This window comes from Malania oleifera, chromosome 1 (assembly GCF_029873635.1).
Source record: "Malania oleifera isolate guangnan ecotype guangnan chromosome 1, ASM2987363v1, whole genome shotgun sequence".
NCBI lineage: Eukaryota > Viridiplantae > Streptophyta > Magnoliopsida > Santalales > Ximeniaceae > Malania > Malania oleifera.
Window position 1 is genome coordinate 118,198,653 of NC_080417.1, and position 8,072 is coordinate 118,206,724.

The following is an 8,072-nucleotide window of genomic DNA, read 5'->3' on the forward strand; positions in this document are numbered from 1 at the left end:
CTATTTCAGTTGCTGCAAGAAATGATGACAACAACATCTGGCACCAACGACTCGGTCACATGAGCGAGAAAAGACTCAGGGTGATGCACTCAAAGGGAAAATTTAGTGGTCTACGGCTAGTGCAGATTGCATGTGTGAGGATTGCATATTTGGGAAATAGAAGAGGGTCAGTTTCCAGACAAACACCAGTGCCCCAAAGAATGAGAGGCTAGAACTAGTCCACTTAGATGTATGGGGACCGACGCCCGTCTCATCCATAGGCGAAAGGAATTACTTCATCACATTCATTAACGATCACTCTCAAAAGGTATAGGTTTATTTTTTGAAGTATAAGTCGGAAGTATTTGATGCTTTCATGGTATGGAAAGCTATGGTTGAAAACGAAACTGGTTTGAGAATCAAGAAACTAAGAACAGATAACGGTGGTGAGTATGAAGACACTGGATTCAAGAAATTCTACTACGAGCATGGTATCAGGATGGAAAGAACTGTTCTAGGTACGCCTCAGCACAATGGCATAGTAGAGCGGATGAACCGAATGTTAACTGAAAGAGCCAAAAGCATGCGTATATAGTCAAGCTTAACATTGCAGTTCTAGGTAGAAGTAGTCGGCACAGCAGCGTACTTGATTAATAGGGGTCCATCAGTACCATTGGACCACCGTATACTAGAAGAGGTATGGAGAGGAAAAGAGGTGAGACTTTCACATTTGAAAGTTTTTTGTTGTGTTGCATATGTACACATCAGTGATCATATCAGGAACAAGCTTGATCCTAAGTCCCGGAAATGCACCTTCGTTGGTTACAGTGAAGATGAATATGGGTATCGCATTTGGGATGATGAAAACAAGAAGTTGATCAGAAGCAGAGACGTGATTTTCAACGAAAAGGTGATGTACAAAGACAAGCACACAGCAGAATCCACCGAACCAGTTCAGAGAGAATCAACCTATGTAGATGTGGATGATGTCCCAGAATGTGTTGGGACACAACAGTAGAATGCCAAGAATTCTCAGGCGGAGGAACAAGTGGAGCAGATCGTCGCACCACCACCTCCTACTCCAACTTCGAAGCTTAGGAGATCTACTCGGCCCCATGTACCAAATAGAAGGTATATCGATTATTTACTTCTTACAGATGGAGGAGAACCCAAATGCTATGATGAAGCATGTCAGGTGGCAGATACGAGCAAGTGGGGGCCTGCGATGAAGGATGAGATGAAGTCCCTCACCTCCAATAGAACGTGGAGCTAGCTGAGTTGCCCAAAGGTAAGAAAGCCCTTCATAACAAGTGGGTGTACAGAATAAAAGAGGAGCATGACGGCTCCAGGAGGCACAAGGCTCAGTTGGTAGTTAAAGGCTTCAAGTAGAAGGAAGGAATTGACTACACCAACATCTTTGCACTAGTTGTGAAGTTGACAACCATCAGATCAGTCTTAAGCATTGTTGCCTCAGAGGGCCTATATCTCGAGTAGTTAGATGTGAAGACGGTGTTTCTTCACGGTGATCTTGATGAGGAAATTTACATGCATCAATCAGAAGGATTCTCAGAGAAAGGTAAAGAGAATCTGGTGTGCAGGTTGAAGAAGAGTTTGTACGGTCTCGAACAAGCTCCCAAACAATGGTACCAAAAATTTGACGACTTTATGCACATGAATGATTTTCTAAAGTGTAACTTCGACCACTGTTGCTACTTCAAGAGGTATCAGTATAGCTCTATCATTTTATTATTATATGTGGATGACATGTTAATCGTAGGACAAGATATAGAAAAGATCAGGAAATTGAAGCAGCAATTGTCAATGGAATTTGACATGGAGAACTTAGGCTCAGCGAAATAGATACTTGGGATGCGGATCTCCAGAGATAAGTGGCAGGGAACATTGCATTTATCTCAGTCAGAGTACATTAGCTATTTTTTTACAGAGGTTTAACATGAGCAACACCAAAGCAGTAAATACAGCTTTGGCAGGACACTTTTTCCTCTCCAAGGATTAGGTTCCCCAGACAGATGAAGAGAAGGACTTCTTGGCTAAGGTACCTTACACCTCAGCCATTGGAAGTCTTATGTACGTCATGGTTTGTACCAGACCGAACATAGGCCAAGCAGCGGGAGCAGTTAGTAGATTCATGTCTAATCTAGGGAAGACTCACTAGGAAGCAGTGAAGTGGATCTTCAGGTACCTCAGTGGCACTATTGATAAGTGCTTATATTTTGGTAAAGGAGACTTGAAAGTCAAAGGGTATTTAGATGTCGATTTTGCTGGTGAAATTGATCACCGCAGGAGCACACCGGATACGTGTTCACTGTTGGCACAACAACTGTTAGTTGGATGTTGCAGCTACAAAAGATTGTTGCCCTATCCACTATAGAAGCTGAATTCGTAGTGGCGACAGAAGCCAGCAAAGAGATGATTTGGCTTCAGGGTTTGTTGACAGAGCTTGGATTAAAGCAGGAGAGGAATGTTTTGTACAACGACAGTTAGAGTGCGATACATCTAGCAAAGAACTCTGCATTTCATTCCAAAACCAAACATATCGGATTGCGTTATCATTTCATCAGATCTCTATTAGAAGATGGAGTACTGACACTTGAAAAGATTCAAGGTAGTAGAAATCCAGCTGACATGTTGACGAAGGTGGTGACTACAGAGAGGCTGAAGTTGTGCTTAACTTCAGTTGGTCTTCATGCTTGAAGACAGACATGGGCACATCATTTGCCTATACATTGGTTGAGATGTTGTCTCCATCTCCAAGTGGGAGATTATTAAGATTAGAGGTATGGAGTCACCGATAGCCACATCATCCCAACCGTTACCTTTGACATGGAAGACCGACGGCCACCAACTTCTGCAGACTTTGTTGAAACTACATCCACCTCCTTTGAATTTTTTACCCTCCTTGTGTGTGTATATATATATATATAAGGGTGGAGTTGTGTGAGGTATGCTGTGTATGTTGTGGTGTGTGTATTGTAAGTTGTGTGAGGTGGTGTGTTGTACACAGAAAGTGTGTGCAAAGCAGAGAGTTGAGAGAGACACAGAGAGAGTTGATTAGTGAGGCTTCTTGTAATTTTTTCTCCCAGTATAGCGCAGTGGTGTGTGCTCCATGGACGTAGGTCGATTCGAACAAACCACGTAATTTTCGGTGTTCTATTGTGGATGTGTTTAATTTCTTCGTGTGTGATTGTTGCTCCAGGATCTAACCCTAACACCATCTTCATAAGCAACCGTAGGGATCACCTCCCCATTTACCCTCTATTGCTTTATTATTTTTCTTTACTGTGATGAATCCATCATTCCTTCCCTTGCACTAAATATTGGGATTCTGAGCTATACTCTTCCCCTTATCCTTATTACTTACCTCCTCCCTTATTTTTAGTGTTAGATACATCAACATTATTATTTTTATCCTTACTAGAATTTGAAATTTTACTATCTTTTAAATTAAGAGGAGCACAAGGCAGAGTACATACCATCTCCTTCTCTATATGAACCATCTCCTTCTCTATATGATCCATTTGCAAATCTACTTCCTTAGTTTTTTGTAAGTCATTCAGATGAACCAGATTTATTTCAATGTCTGCAGCTTCCAAATCCTCTCTCTGTCCTTCATAGTTCAGCATCTCATTTCTACCTCTGTCATTTGAATTTTCATCACCCTTTCCTCCTTCTTGGTTTCCACCATCTTCAGATGTCAAGCCCACTTCATTATCCTCACTTCTTGGATATTCTATCAGAGGTTCCAGAATCGTTACAATAACTATATTCACAGAGGTGTTCTAGGATTTAGCTCTCCATTCCTTGGCATTCTTAGCTGTATTTGTTGCCTTTGGCTTACAAAACCCCTATGAATGCCCCCCCCCCATCCTACAACTTTTACAGTATCTTGCTAAATTCACATAAACTACTCCTTGTTCAAAAGATTCACCATTTGGAAACCAAACACACTGTTGACTTTGGTGCAATCCCAAGAGGGGGGTAAATTGGAGATTTAAAAATTCTTCCCAAGTTCAACAAATCCAGCAACAGTATTACATAATCTAGGGTCTGTCTAAATATTTCTCAATCATTCACAATATTTAAATCATGCACACATTCATAATTAATTAAATCTAAGCATACATGTGCAAGAAATAAAAGTGCGGGAATTTAAGAGCAGACACAAGAAAAGTTATAGGGGTTCGGCCAATACTGCCTACGTCCCCGCCTCAAGCTAACAAGCAAAAGGATTCCATTAAGTTGCTCACTTGGGGGTGGAGCGACACCGTTTACAACACCTTACTAGGATGGTGTACCTAGTTCCCTTAACCGGGACTAAACTAGTCCAGGACTATTCACAGGGCTAGTCTCCCTCTTCCGACAACCCGTCGGGAATAAAACAGATATTACAATTTGAGTACAATCAATGTGTACAAATACAATGCTTCTATGCTAAGCAGATATGTACCGATGCGCTCAAACAATAGCCAATACACTCATAGATAATGGTATTTATGCTCAGGCGAGATTGGTCAAGTGAAATATCAACACACAACAATTTGTGTATATCAATATACGTGTGAGTAAGACCTTTGATTCAAGATATTATAATTAACAAATAATCAAAGGAACATGGGAAACCTAATCAAATATTCTCAACAAATATTTTTCAATATAATGCCCAATAAAGATTAGGATAAAAGCTTGCAAAAATATGATGTATATATATATATATATATATATATATATCAATAAAAATATGCAAGCTTTTGATACTTGCAATGAAGATGCAAGACCTTAAGCAAATCTAGAGTTTTCCCAATCAATATTTATCAATCTATGGGAAAAACTCTATAAGCTAACTCTCAAAAATAATTTTCAAAAGATTATGCAAGATGAGAGTTGTATGTCTGAAAATGGATGGAAATATGCACAATACTAAAAAGTTCAAACTCTCCTTCAAGTTGAAATCTATTTGCAAAACAAGGAGTATGAACAAATGATTCTCCTCAAGAATAGTTTTTCAAATCAAAGAGCGAGGAGAGTAAGCAAATATATTTTGAAAGATTGAAAGAATTTGTTCAAAATGAGTAGTATGAGCAAAATAAATTTTAGAGAATTTTATAGCTAATGATTTTCCTAATCAAACCAAATGAGGGAGTATATATAGACACTACAAAAAATATAACCGTTCGACACTCATTTGGTATTTTTGGAAAAGTTTAAGTATGGTTAATTAAAAATAACCCTAATTTTACGTCGATAAAATTTGGACAACCCGAAAGGTTCGGTCGAGCGTAATAAGGGTTCAGTCAACCACTTAAGAGCTTCGGTCGACCGTGGCATTTTTCAATTACGAATATAGTCGATCGTAGTGCGGGCGATTTTGAGAAATTTGAGGTTTGGTCGACTGAAAGAGGAAACAGTTGACTACTAATTAAGTTCGGTCGATCGTGGCCAAATGCACTGAAAGTTCAGTCGTCCAAATTGTGCGGGGTGTGAGGCACGTGTCATTTCGGTCAGCCGTTGATGGCTTGTTCAAAAATTGTTCGGTTGACCATGTGGAGTCAAATCGTTGACTTCCGTACGGTTCGGTCGACCGAATTAATTATACTACAAAGGTTCGGTCAACCAAGACCATGTCAATGTTCTTTTTTTTTTTTTGGAAAAAGAAGGCGGCACCTCCTATCTTTATTAGAAAACCCCTCACTTATGGCGAAGAAATACCGTGGTTCCAACTTTGAGACTTGAGGACAACAAAATCAAACCCCAAGACTCTAAAACTAACTTAACCAACTTATTCAAAACCAATAAACCAATGACCAGTTACCAAACAAATAAATAAGAACTAAACAACTATAAGTGGAAAACAAGTGAAACTTCAGAAGATGTGACTTATAAAGTAGATGAGATTTTTCCAAGTGACATGTGGGGACCAAGGGTCTATCTAAGGTCATTTAAACTAACCCAAAAAATCTGGCATCGGTCAACCAAAGGGTGACTTACGGTCAATTAGTTCCCTATGGTCATGTTGAGCATAAATACATATTATGCATGTGATGCAGTTATTACAGACCATAAATTATTACTGACCAAATAATGAAACAAAAATACATATACAATTAAAATAAATATCTTCTTCCATTGCTCTTGACTTTTCATGGAATTAGCAAAGATAATGTGTTTTAAGTCTTTTCTAGCTTCCACTTTACTTTCATGTGTGTAATCTGAATGATTAACATGTTCAAGTACTTAAGTACACACATTAGTAACATGCAGTTTGTTATAATCAAAACCAGGGACCGGACTCAAAAAGTCAACAGACACATTTCTGAACATCTTTTGCCACATCAACTTCTACCATAATCCTAGCATATATATGTTATTTTTTCCTTGTTTGTGGTAAGCATGTCCATATATTGTGGCCTACCAATTTCAGAACAGATCTTAGCAAGAGTAGTAGGATTCTAGAATTCAAGAGGTAGGTTTTGTAATTGCACCCAAAATGGCAAAATGCTCATTTCCTCCTTGCCAAACCTAAATAGCCTAAGCATCTTCTTAAGCAGCAAATTCCTTACATAAACCATGTATGGCCCATTTTGAAGAACCCGACTAACATCACTATCACTACAGAACTTGAAGACTATCCACCCATTCCCATGATGAATAATTTCAACTTTCATATTCCATGATCTAACATGGTTGTAAACACCCTATTTTTGCCCTAGCCAAATAGAACACGGGGTCCCCTCTTATTATTTTCATTATTATTATTATTATTATTATTATTATTTTCCTATATTATTAGTACTTTACTATTATTTTGCTAGTATTTTTATTATTATTATTATTTTTCTATTATTATTATTATTATTATTTTTAGCATTAGTATCTTATTTTGGCTATTATTATTTTTATTATCTTTATCTTTATTAGTAATGTTATCATTATTATTATTATTAATTATTACTTTTAATATTTGTATTATTACTTTATTTTTATTAGTATTATTATTATTATTATTATTATTTTACTGATAATATCTTTATTATTTTTATTTTTACTATAATTATTTATTATTATTTACTATTAGTAGTAGTGTTATTATTATTATTACCTTATTGATACTTATATTATTATGATAATTATTAGTATTATTATTATTTCCATTTTCATTATTACCATAAAAATAAAATCAAAAAGGAAGTTTTTTTTTAGGGTTTTCACAAATTTTTTTATAAAAAGGGGGGCAGCAGCGCACAGCCGGGGGGGGGGGGGGACAGAGAAACCAAACCCCAGAAAAAAAAAGTTGTTCTTCTTCTTCTCCTTCTTCCATCCTCTCGGTCTCTTTCATCTGATTCCTCTGTTCCATCACCACCCTACAGCAGCCATCTTCTTCTCCTCTGCTCCACGCCCGAACCTCCATAGCCACCGCAGCCCCTCCACTCTGCAACTCCCGCAGCCGTCCAGCCACCAGCAGCAACCTCCGGACAGCCACGAGCCACACCAGACCCCTCTGCAACTCCTCTGCCCCGTGCGTCATTCCCTCAGCAAGCTACACCACCGGGAGTCCTCTTTTCCAGCCTCCGTCAGAACCCTGCCATCATCTCCGACGTTCTCTCTGGCCATTCACAGCACAGATTGAAGCTCTGCTCCCGCCCGCTCCAGCAATCCAGCCTCGAAGACCCACTCCATCACCTGGCCAGTCACCCTGTCTCAGTTCCTGCCAGCTCCAACACCAGAACAGTCTTCAACTCCGGCAGACTTTGCAGACTTGAGCAACCCCCACGGTAATTCTCCATGCATGACCATCAGTACACACACGTGCACCTATATTTTTTATTTTTTATTTTCTTTCTTTCTTTTTCTTTTTCTTTCCTATTTGGTTTATTTCTTTGTTTTGATTTATTCTAATGTTTGGGTTTCATTGTAAATGCAGGTGGCATGCTTAGGTTGTATTTATTATATATATTAAATGAGTACCATTCGTTTTATAGGGCTTTTATATTTATTTTAATATTTAATATTCATGGTAAATTTTTTTGTTGTATTTGTTCTATAGGTTGATTGTTTTATTATTATTGTTGTGAAAT